The 12,445-nt window shown below is 22.4% G+C and overlaps 2 protein-coding genes across 2 annotated transcripts in view; one reads left to right on the forward strand and one right to left on the reverse strand.

Moving 5' to 3' along the window:
* LOC122498832 (serine/threonine-protein kinase 32A) overlaps positions 1-10,607 on the reverse strand; it is a 56,416-nt gene extending 45,809 nt beyond the window's left edge. Inside the window, exon 1 of the mRNA XM_043606785.1 lies at positions 10,457-10,607. The gene's annotated coding sequence lies outside the window, so the exon portion shown is untranslated. The remainder of the gene's footprint in view (positions 1-10,456) is intronic.
* A 263-nt stretch (positions 10,608-10,870) lies between these two features.
* The window catches only part of LOC122498833 (protein Star-like), a 40,250-nt gene continuing 38,675 nt past the window's right edge, over positions 10,871-12,445 (forward strand). The window contains exon 1 of the mRNA XM_043606789.1: positions 10,871-11,063. The gene's annotated coding sequence lies outside the window, so the exon portion shown is untranslated. The remainder of the gene's footprint in view (positions 11,064-12,445) is intronic.

Below are 12,445 nucleotides of genomic sequence, written 5' to 3' on the forward strand. Positions count from 1 at the left end.
GCTAATTGAATAAATAATTACTAATAATAATAATTATTAAATAATTACTAATTGAATTTCTGCAAAGAATTTTACTATTTCTAAAAGTAATTGAATCCTCCCAAAGAATGTTATTATTTAAAAAAATAATTGTATTCTTGGGAAGAATTTTATTATAATTTTTTTTAATAATAAGCAGTAATAATTAATTATGTACTTAATAAGCAATAAAAATTTAATTTACTCAAGAAATAAATAAATAAATATAAATTAATTGAACATTCAGAAACTTAAAAAAATATAAATTTAAGAGAAGTTCAATAATTATAATTATTGAATAATAATAAAATAATATAACTTTTAAAAGCCAGAAATTGATTTAAAACTTTAAGAGGGACTTTATATTGTAAAAATAAAATTATAATTACGGTGACAAACTTTCCTTGATTATTTTCGAAAAATTTAAATAAAATTATTTATAAGAATTTAATTATTTTTAATAGAATGTAAAGAAATTTCAATTGTTTCAAAAATTTTCAATTATTTTTTTATAGAAATTCAATTATCTTAAAACAATAGAATTGAAGAATATCAAAAATTCCATTTTATTAAAAAATTATTATTATGCAAATTATAAAATTTTTTATTTCAAACTTAAAATTTTTGAATAATTTCACAATTAAAATTTTAAAAAATCACTTTAAGTACATAATATTTTATATTCTTTAATCTAGTTACCCATGTATGGTCTATAGGGACTGCGGGACCAATGTTAAATAAATAAATAAATAAATAAATAATAAAATTTTTCAAAGGATTTCAATTGTGTTAAAAAATTTTAATAATATTTTTCCTAAAAATTCAATTATCTTATTCATAAAAAGTAAAATTCTTTGGAAGATTTCAATTATTTTCCTAAATAAAATAATTCTTCGGAGGATTTTAATTATTTTCAAAAATTTTAATAAAATTCTTCGCAAGAATTCAAATATCATCATAAAAAATAAAATTCTTTGGAATATTTCAATTATTTTCATTAATAATAAAATTCTTCGGAGGATTTCAATTATTTTCAAAAATTTGAAACAAATTCTTGTCAAGAATTCAATTTTTTTCCATAAATAATTGAATTCTTTACAGAATTTCAATCATTTTCAAAAATTTGCAATAAATTATTATCAAGAAATTCTTTCGAAGTAAAATTCATGGCAAAAATTATTTTGAAAATTATTTTAATATGTTGAAAAAATTCTTTGTTCAATTCAATTATTTTCAAAATTTTCAATTGAAATTATTCAAAAAAACTAAGTTATTTAAAAAAGTACAAAGAAATTCTTCAAAAGAATTTAATTACTTTCTATATTTTAATAAAATTCCTTGAATGAATTAAATTATTTTAGAAAATTGTAATAAAATTCTGAGAAGAATTTAATTATTTTAGAAAAATTTTCATAAAATTCAATAATTAAATGTTTAATTTCAATTATTAAGAAACACGATTATTTTAAAAACTTGAACGAAATTGTTCATAAAATTAAATTTCTTTCACAATTTTCAATTAAAATTATTAGAGAAACTCCATTATTTAAGGATTGTCACAGCTGTGGTGAGGGGCAAAGGGATTGTTCCCATTACTCCCATGTAAAATCTTGCATGTTTGCAACCTCAAAAAAAAATTTCAGTTTCATAATTTTAATCAAAAATCCTAAATATTTATTTTATTTTAAGAAAAAAACATTCAAAAAAGATGTAAAAATTAATGATAAAATTTTTTCAAGACTAAAACATTAAAAAATGTATTTAATTAATCTTTTGAAAAAGTGCTAAAAACCATTACACAACATAGTCGACATATGGTTGGTACGACTGGAATATAGTATATTGTCAAAGGTTAACCTCAAATTTTTTAGTGTTGAGAACCTTGAGAACACGAAAATTACAATAAACAAATGTAAAATATAATTATGATGCAAAAGAAACATGAAAGTTATTAACTTATGTTTAAGGAATATTATTAATTTCAAATGTACAGATCAAATTTGTATTTTTTTGAGGTTGTGTGTTGTTGCGATGTTGCCACATTTTCATGTGTTTTTGTGTTTGATACTTATACAATTATTACTGTTCTGAAAACTAAAACTTTAATAATTATTTATTCATTAAATCTGTGGTAAACTTTTTCTAAAATCTTCCAGTTTAAACTTTTTGACATTGTCTATCCATATACAAAACCACAGATTTTTCTCTCATTTCCTTCACACTTTTTTTCTAAGATTTATCTGAGCTCCCATAAGAGCCTATGTTAAATTGCAAATTTATTTTATTTTTTTAAGAAAAAACTACGTGGTAAAAAATTATGAAAAAAATCATATGTTTCTAAAATAATATAAAGATTAAACTGTCAAATTTTTATAATTTTCTCTCATTTCCTTATATTGCCGGTGACAATCCTTAAAAAAAAAATTCAAAGAAATTCTTCTCGAGAAATCGATTATTTTCATAAATAATAAAATTCTGCGAAGTAATCCAATTATTTTCAAATTTTATGACAAAATTCTTTGCAAGAATTCAATGATTTTTAATACATTAATTTTAAAATTGAAAATATTTGAAAAAAAAAATTATGAAAAAAGTTAGGAAACAAAAAAGCAAACAATAACTAACTTCAAACTGCGAACACATTACCGGAATACATCGATTATTATTATAAATACTAGCCAAACTATCCGCGCGCAAGCGCGCGGGAATGTTGTATGGGGCTGCTTATTTTATACAATTTAAAAAATTTTAAAGAAATAATTATTATAACCTAACAAAGAGATTTAACTAACTAAAATTCAAATAATTTCAATGGTCTCAATTTAAATAGAATTTACATTACTAGACTTAAACTATGGCTAGAACAATTACAATTAGTATCTGGGTCATCTTTTGCATTGCTTATTTTATAAAGCCATTTTAAATTAAATACTTTTTAAAGAAATAATAATTATTACACACTAAAAAAAGTTTTACTTGAAATAGCGATAAGTTTCTCTAGAAGAACGAAAGTATTAATTGAAGCACTGAAAAATTTCGCTACTAAAGTGAAATCTGTAGTTCATCCAGCTAAATATTTTTTGCCGGGCATAACGAAAAAAGAATTAAATTAACATCAGACTTTCTACATTCAAAAAAACGAATTCAAATAGAAATTAATCATTTTACAACTTAACCAAATTCACCCCAGAAATCACTGAATTCGATAATTTAGAAGAAAGTCAGACAAAAGCAGGGTTCCTACAGAATCTGGAAATCATGGAAATCATGGAAATGGTATGGAATTTTTAAAAGGCTTCTGGAAATCAGGGAAATCATGGAAAAGGCCTGGAATTTTTAAAAGTTTCTAAATTTTTTCAGTTTTCCATTTTTTCTCTTGAATAAAAATTCAAATAATAATAAAGCTAAATGGCATAAAAGAGAAGAAAAAATGTTAAATTTTAAGAAATTCAGATTTTTGAATTTTTTCGAATTTTTGATAATTTTAGATTTTTTACCAAAGAGTCGAGACTATTAAATAAGTAAAGTATTTTCCAAAAGCACAAAAATAATGAAGCTAAATCTCATAAAAGAGAGGAAAAAATGTTGAATTTTAAGAAAAATCGGATTTTTGAATTTTTGATAATTTTAGATTTTTTACCAAAGAGTCGAGACAATTTAATAAGTAAAGTATTTTCCAAAAGCACAAAAATAATGAAGCTAAATCCCATAAAAGAGAAGAAAAAATGTTGAATTTTAAGAAAATCGGATTTTTAAATTTTTTCGAATTTTTGATAATTTTAGATTTTTTACTAAAGAGTCGAGACTATTAAATAAGTAAAGTATTTTCCAAAAGCACAAAAATAATAAAGCTAAATCCCATAAAAGAGAGGAAAAAATGTTGAATTTTAAGAAAATCGGATTTTTGAATTTTTTCGAATTTTTGATAATTTTAGATTTGTTACCAAAGAGTTCCAACTATTCAATAAGTAAAGTATTTTTTAAAAACACAAAAATATTAAAGCTTAATCCCATAAAAGAGAGGAAAAAATGTTGAATTTTAAGAAATTCGGATTTTAGAAATTTTTCGAATTTTTGATAATTTTAGATTTTTTACTAAAGAGTCGAGACTATTAAATAAGTAAAGTATTTTCCAAAAGAACAAAAATAGTAAAGCTCAATCCCATAAAAGAGAGGTAAAAATGTTGAATTTTAAGAAAATCGGATTTTAGAAATTTTTCGAATTTTTGATAATTTTAGATTTTTTACCAAAGAGTCGAGACTATTAAATAAGTAAAGTATTTTCCAAAAGCACAAAAATAATAAAGCTAAATCCCATAAAAGAGAGGAAAAAATGTTGAATTTTAAGAAAATCGGATTTTTAAATTTTTTCGAATTTTTGATAATTTTAGATTTTTTACTAAAGAGTCGAGACTATTAAATAAGTAAAGTATTTTCCAAAAGCACAAAAATAATAAAGCTAAATCCCATAAAAGAGAGGAAAAAATGTTGAATTTTAAGAAAATCGGATTTTTGAATTTTTTCGAATTTTTGATAATTTTAGATTTGTTACCAAAGAGTTCCAACTATTCAATAAGTAAAGTATTTTTTAAAAACACAAAAATATTAAAGCTTAATCCCATAAAAGAGAGGAAAAAATGTTGAATTTTAAGAAAAACGGATTTTTGAAATTTTTCGAATTTTTAATAATTTTAGATTTTTTACCAAAGAGTCGAGACAATTTAATAAGTAAAGTATTTTCCAAAAGCACAAAAATAATAAAGCTAAATCCCATAAAAGAGAGGAAAAAATGTTGAATTTTAAGAAAATCGGATTTTTGAATTTTTTTTGGATTTTAGATAATTTTAGATTTTTTACCAAAGAGTCGAGAGTTTTGAATAAGTAAAGTATTTTCCAAGAGCACAAAAATAATGAAGCTAAATCCCATAAAAGAGAGGAAAAAATGTTGAATTTTAAGAAAAACGGATTTTTGAAATTTTTCGAATTTTTAATAATTTTAGATTTTTTACCAAAGAGTCGAGACAATTTAATAAGTAAAGTATTTTCCAAAAGCACAAAAATAATGAAGCTAAATCCCATAAAAGAGAAGAAAAAATGTTGAATTTAAAGAAAATCGGATTTTTGAATTTTTTTTGGATTTTAGATAATTTTAGATTTTTTACCAAAGAGTCGAGAGTTTTGAATAAGTAAAGTATTTTCCAAAAGCAGAAAAATAGTAAAGCTCAATCCCATAAAAGAGAGGTAAAAATGTTGTATTCTAAGGAATTCGGATTTTTGAATTTTTTTTGAATTTTAGATAATTTTAGATTTTTTACCAAAGAGTCGAGAGTTTTGAATAAGTAAAGTATTTTCCAAGAGCACAAAAATAATGAAGCTAAATCCCATAAAAGAGAGGAAAAAATGTTGAATTTTAAGAAAAACGGATTTTTGAAATTTTTCGAATTTTTAATAATTTTAGATTTTTTACCAAAGAGTCGAGACAATTTAATAAGTAAAGTATTTTCCAAAAGCACAAAAATAATGAAGCTAAATCCCATAAAAGAGAAGAAAAAATGTTGAATTTAAAGAAAATCGGATTTTTAAATTTTTTCGAATTTTTGATAATTTTAGATTTTTTACCAAAGAGTCGAGACAATCTTATAAGTAAAGTATTTTCCAAAAGCACAAAAATAATGAAGCTAAATCCCATAAAAGAGAAGAAAAAATGTTGAATTTAAAGAAAATCGGATTTTTGAATTTTTTTTGGATTTTAGATAATTTTAGATTTTTTACCAAAGAGTCGAGAGTTTTGAATAAGTAAAGTATTTTCCAAAAGCACAAAAATAGTAAAGCTCAATCCCATAAAAGAGAGGTAAAAATGTTGAATTTTAAGAAAATCGGATTTTTGAATTTTTTCGAATTTTTGATAATTTTAGATTTGTTACCAAAGAGTTCCAACTATTCAATAAGTAAAGTATTTTTTAAAAACACAAAAATATTAAAGCTTAATCCCATAAAAGAGAGGAAAAAATGTTGAATTTTAAGAAATTCGGATTTTAGAAATTTTTCGAATTTTTGATAATTTTAGATTTTTTACTAAAGAGTCGAGACTATTAAATAAGTAAAGTATTTTCCAAAAGAACAAAAATAGTAAAGCTCAATCCCATAAAAGAGAGGTAAAAATGTTGAATTTTAAGAAAATCGGATTTTAGAAATTTTTCGAATTTTTGATAATTTTAGATTTTTTACCAAAGAGTCGAGACTATTAAATAAGTAAAGTATTTTCCAAAAGCACAAAAATAATAAAGCTAAATCCCATAAAAGAGAGGAAAAAATGTTGAATTTTAAGAAAAACGGATTTTTAAAATTTTTCGAATTTTTAATAATTTTAGATTTTTTACCAAAGAGTCGAGACAATTTAATAAGTAAAGTATTTTCCAAAAGCACAAAAATAATGAAGCTAAATCCCATAAAAGAGAAGAAAAAATGTTGAATTTAAAGAAAATCGGATTTTTGAATTTTTTTTGGATTTTAGATAATTTTAGATTTTTTACCAAAGAGTCGAGAGTTTTGAATAAGTAAAGTATTTTCCAAAAGCACAAAAATAGTAAAGCTCAATCCCATAAAAGAGAGGTAAAAATGTTGTATTCTAAGGAATTCGGATTTTTGAATTTTTTTTGAATTTTAGATAATTTTAGATTTTTTACCAAAGAGTCGAGAGTTTTGAATAAGTAAAGTACTTTCCAAGAGCACAAAAATAATGAAGCTAAATCCCATAAAAGAGAGGAAAAAATGTTGAATTTTAAGAAAAACGGATTTTTGAAATTTTTCGAATTTTTAATAATTTTAGATTTTTTACCAAAGAGTCGAGACAATTTAATAAGTAAAGTATTTTCCAAAAGCACAAAAATAATGAAGCTAAATCCCATAAAAGAGAAGAAAAAATGTTGAATTTAAAGAAAATCGGATTTTTAAATTTTTTCGAATTTTTGATAATTTTAGATTTTTTACCAAAGAGTCGAGACAATCTTATAAGTAAAGTATTTTCCAAAAGCACAAAAATAATGAAGCTAAATCCCATAAAAGAGAAGAAAAAATGTTGAATTTAAAGAAAATCGGATTTTTGAATTTTTTTTGGATTTTAGATAATTTTAGATTTTTTACCAAAGAGTCGAGAGTTTTGAATAAGTAAAGTATTTTCCAAAAGCACAAAAATAGTAAAGCTCAATCCCATAAAAGAGAGGTAAAAATGTTGTATTCTAAGGAATTCGGATTTTTGAATTTTTTTTGAATTTTAGATAATTTTAGATTTTTTACCAAAGAGTCGAGAGTTTTGAATAAGTAAAGTATTTTCCAAGAGCACAAAAATAATGAAGCTAAATCCCATAAAAGAGAGGAAAAAATGTTGAATTTTAAGAAAAACGGATTTTTGAAATTTTTCGAATTTTTAATAATTTTAGATTTTTTACCAAAGAGTCGAGACAATTTAATAAGTAAAGTATTTTCCAAAAGCACAAAAATAATGAAGCTAAATCCCATAAAAGAGAAGAAAAAATGTTGAATTTAAAGAAAATCGGATTTTTAAATTTTTTCGAATTTTTGATAATTTTAGATTTTTTACCAAAGAGTCGAGACAATCTTATAAGTAAAGTATTTTCAACCTTAAAAGGTTTGACATTAAAAAATATATAAAAAATGCCAATACTTAACCCACAAAATTTAATTTTCAAAACAATCAAATGAATGCAGATAATTTGCTAACGGAAAGGAAACTGACGATTATTATAATATATAGAAAAAGATTTTAAGTGTGTATCTTTTTTTAAATTAAATTTTTAATTTTTAATCTTCGCACTAAGAAACGTGAATACATTAGAATGTGACTCTTTATAAAATTCAATTATTTATCAATTATTAAATTAAAATACTTTGAAAATTCGATTTGTTAACAAGTTTTTAATAGAATTCTTTAATAAATTTAATTATTTTCAGTTGAATTTTACAAAATTTCTATTAATTTGATAATTTTTTTTAAATTTATTTACTAACTATATTTGAATTAGTGAATGATTTTTTACTATCAAATTAATTATTTTTAACTAATTCAAATTTAGAGAACAGTATAAATATTTATAAAAATTAGAATAAAAAGCGATTTTTTAAAAAAAGAGTAAAAAAAGAAAACTTTTTTAATTTAATGAAAAAGTTCCCGGTTTGTCATAAAATTTCTGGCTTATTCTCGGTTTTTCCCGGCTATTTCCCGGTTAGTAGTTATATACATAGATATGTAGCTATTTAAAAAATTTCTGTTTATTGCCATTTTTCATTAAACTTTTTTAATTTCTTCCCTAAGTCTCTCCTTTTAAATTGAGTCTACAAGGTTGAATTCTCCCTTGAAATTTATTCATAATTATCTTTCTCAAAGTAAATGAGACTTTTCTTTTCATTAAAATTAATATTTTATTACACTAGATTCTTGTTCCTTTTGACGGAAAAAGAATCTACAGCTATAGAGTGCTAATTGAATATTGTAAGCAAGCCTCTTACATTCTACTTGCTTTGCTACTTTGTAATTAGTTATTAGTTATTAAGAGATTAATTCAAAAAGATTGTAATATTGACACAATATATAATTGTAAAATTTCTGTATTGCTTAAAAAATTGTTGTTTTGTTTTTTTTTGGAAGAATGAAAAGAAAATTAAAACTGAGTTTGCATAGTGCAGTAAAATCGATTGATTATACTCGAATTGTACTGTTGCGGTTGAGTGGAACAGGCGTATACTCAATTATTAGTATTTCGATTGTTTCTCCCTATTTTACTTAATAAGGCATTTTTTTTCTAGATAATTGAACATTAAAGAAGAAAAGATTCCTTTAGAAATTATAAATAACAAGTTTAAAAAATGTAAATAAAAAGTGAAAATGAAACTATTGAAGTAATGAATATTTTATTAATTAAAATATTAAATTCAGTTCAAGGATCACAGAATCTCTTTTTCTTAAAATAGGTGATAAAACACTGAGAATAACGATTTATTATTGATTCAAACAAATTTTTTTTTATTCAAATTGAAAATATCTTCGCTATATAGTGAAACATATTTAAGTTTAATTGAAACAAATTTTTTCAGGGTGGTGACAAGTTTCAGTTTATCAATTTCCCTGACAATTTACTGACATTAAAATTATTGTCCCTGACAAAATTATTTTTACTGCAAAGTGTGAAAGTTTACGGAAAATGAGTAAAATTTATGAAATTTAATAATTTCTAAAAATTACAACTATAACCCTTCCTGAATTCAATTATTTTCTATAATTTTCAACAAAACTTCATCTCTAAATCAATAGTTTAAAATAATTTTCCGAAAGTTCTTCGAGAATTAAATTATTTAAATATGAAAATTCAATTTTTTATAATAATTGTAACTGTCCATCTTTTTCCTTAAGTTTAGTAAAGTACAATATTTTCAAAAAATAAAAATAATCAAATTTTTGAATAATTTTAATTATAAATATGACCATGATTTCTCCCAAATTTTAATAAGTCCAAAAAAGTAAATTTTTATTTGCTTTATTCGAAGATAATTAAATCTTAAAAAATTATGATAAATTCTAAGAATTAAGTAGTTTTTAAAAATATTTTAATGTAATTTTTCGAAAACAATATTGAATTTCTTAAAAGAGTTTTTGTATTATTTAAAAAAACTAATTAAGTTTTTGATGAATTTTAATGAAATATTTTGACATGATTTTTTTCTCCAAAATGTTAAAAATAATTTTAAAATGTTATTATTTTTTGTATGTATTTGAATTTTCGGAAATATGTAATTAAAAGTTTTGAAAATAATAAATTTAAAAAAATTAGAATAAGCTAATTTTCATTAATTTTCGTTTTTAAATTTACGTTTTTTTTTTAAAAATTTGCAATTGAATTCTTCAAAAGTTGATTTTCGAAAATTCTAATAAAATACTTGAAAAAAATTAATTATTTTCAATTAAATTTTACAAAATTTTAATTATTCAAAAGCTCTCGTTCAAGTCGAAAATTTAAAATAGAAAAATGGTTCAAAAATATTTTTTGACAGTTGTTTATAGTTATTTTTGCACTAAAAAATAGAAATGAGTTACATTTAATACTAAAAATAAAAAATATGATATTTTGATGCAATATTTGGAAGAAAATCTAAATTTCTAAATTTTTTTTAGAAGTAAAAGTTATTTCATATTTGTTACATTTTATGAAGTATTTAACTAAGTTTAAAGACTGAGAAATAATATAAAAAGGTTTTTAAATTTCAAAATACTAAAATTTTTCCTAAGTATGCGAAAAGAAAAAATTTTTTCTTCAAGCATAACTAAAAATTTTCTAACTTACAAAAAATGAATGGTACGTCTTTTCTTTTATATTGGATAAAACTTTAAAATAATAAATAAATATATAATAATAAATATACTTACCATTTTAAAATTCTGTTGGTATAAAAACTTACAAGTTTAAACTTTAAATTTCTATATTGCGATTAAAGGTTAGGATACCATTTTATATTTGTTTATATTATTCAATTTTTCTTCACTCAAAATTAAGTGCACCATTCATAATAAACAATCAAAGGACTATATTCTAACCTTCTTAACACATGAATTTCTTAACTAAGTTTTATTAATTTGCAATTCAAGTGACCAAAAATGTCAAAAAATTGTTTTTCTATGACACTTTGACTTTGACAGATCAGTATAATTTTTAAACGATCTGAAATTAGTTGATTTCGACCATTTCGACTTTGACATTCGATACTTGATTCGATATCAATATTTCTACTCGAGGTTTATTTTACGGAAAAAGTAACAGGAGCACAGAATATTGTAGAAGAGCTAATAATACTTACCAATTAGAATGCTCCTTTAAATTTTCAAGAATCAGGGACTAAATTAAAAGGATTGTATAAACAAACAACAAAAAAGAGGAATAAGTGTCACAAATAATAATAAATAATAATGTTAACCATAATCCTTTTAATAAAAAACTTATCTTGCTTGTTGAAAGAAGGAATACATTTTATATAAGGTAACATTTTTAATTTCTAATTATTTATTAATTTCATAAATTATTCATACTACTTCGTGATTCTAATGATGCTGATGATTTTGCATTATAACCTCAAAATTAAAAATTTCTAACCCGGATGGACTCGTCATTTTTCTAAAAGCAAGATTGAGAATATAACAAAAATAACTTCTAATAATCAAGCACAAAGAACAAAACTTATTATATTTATTTACATTCTCATAATTCCGACCTAAATTGTCAAAGAAAAACTACCTATAATAAACTTTGTTTTCCATGCATTCAATAATTACAAAAAAATAGCAACTTTATTAAACAATATTTTCTCGATGTTTAAAATTGTATTTAATCAAAACTCACTATTTTTCTCGCTTCGTCTTGAATTAATGTGAAGCATTAATAATTATCTCCATGTCCACGGCTTTGTTTCTCTTTATATTATATTTTCATTACTTTAATTGTCTAATTACAAAAGTACTTAACAAATTCTTGAGGTGCCCAACAAAGGGGGTAAAGAGGATTCGCAACAATGCAAAAGAAGTATGAAGTAATTGCAGAAAGACAATTTGTAACGTGAATAGAACAAAAGAGCTATTCTCTAGTGACGTATTTTTTTCTTTTAAAAATTACTTTTTTTTACGTTTCTTTCTCTATAATTATTCAATGCAATATCACAATATATATTACAATAATTACCCAGCAAACATTGTTACATAACAGTTATGTAACAGTTATGTCACAGAATATCACACGTGATATAACATGATATGAACATGTGACACGAAATGTCGTAACATGAGGGTCACAGTTACATAATTGTTACAAGAAGGGTGATATAACAATTATGTTGCAGCGTGATATTTAATTATTATATCACAGTTATGTAAATATGTTACATAATTAGAAGAATTTGATACATAATTGTTATATCACACTTATATCACGTTGTGACTTATTATTATATCACAGTTATGTAAATATGTTACATAATTGTTATATCACACTTATATCACGTTGTGACTTATTATTATATCACAATTATGAGATTCTGTTACATAATTTGATGAGCTTGTTATATAATTGTAACATCACTATTATGACCTACGTGAAAATTATTGTTATTATTTTTATTCAATAGATAATAACAAATGCCATTTGACATGGTAATATCCAAAAATAATTTTAGTAAAAAACTGATTTATTAATTAGTACATTTTTTAAACTTGATTTTTTTACAGATCTTTAATATTATTTATAAACATGTTCACAAGTTTATTTTATTCACATTTCACAACACTTATATACAGATTAAATAGTAATTTTATTATTTTACATAACGCTTAGAATGAAAAATATCCGCTCGCATGTGGAATCGAACTCAC

This window comes from Leptopilina heterotoma, unplaced genomic scaffold (genome assembly GCF_015476425.1).
Source record: "Leptopilina heterotoma isolate Lh14 unplaced genomic scaffold, ASM1547642v1 Lhet_16, whole genome shotgun sequence".
Lineage (NCBI taxonomy): Eukaryota > Metazoa > Arthropoda > Insecta > Hymenoptera > Figitidae > Leptopilina > Leptopilina heterotoma.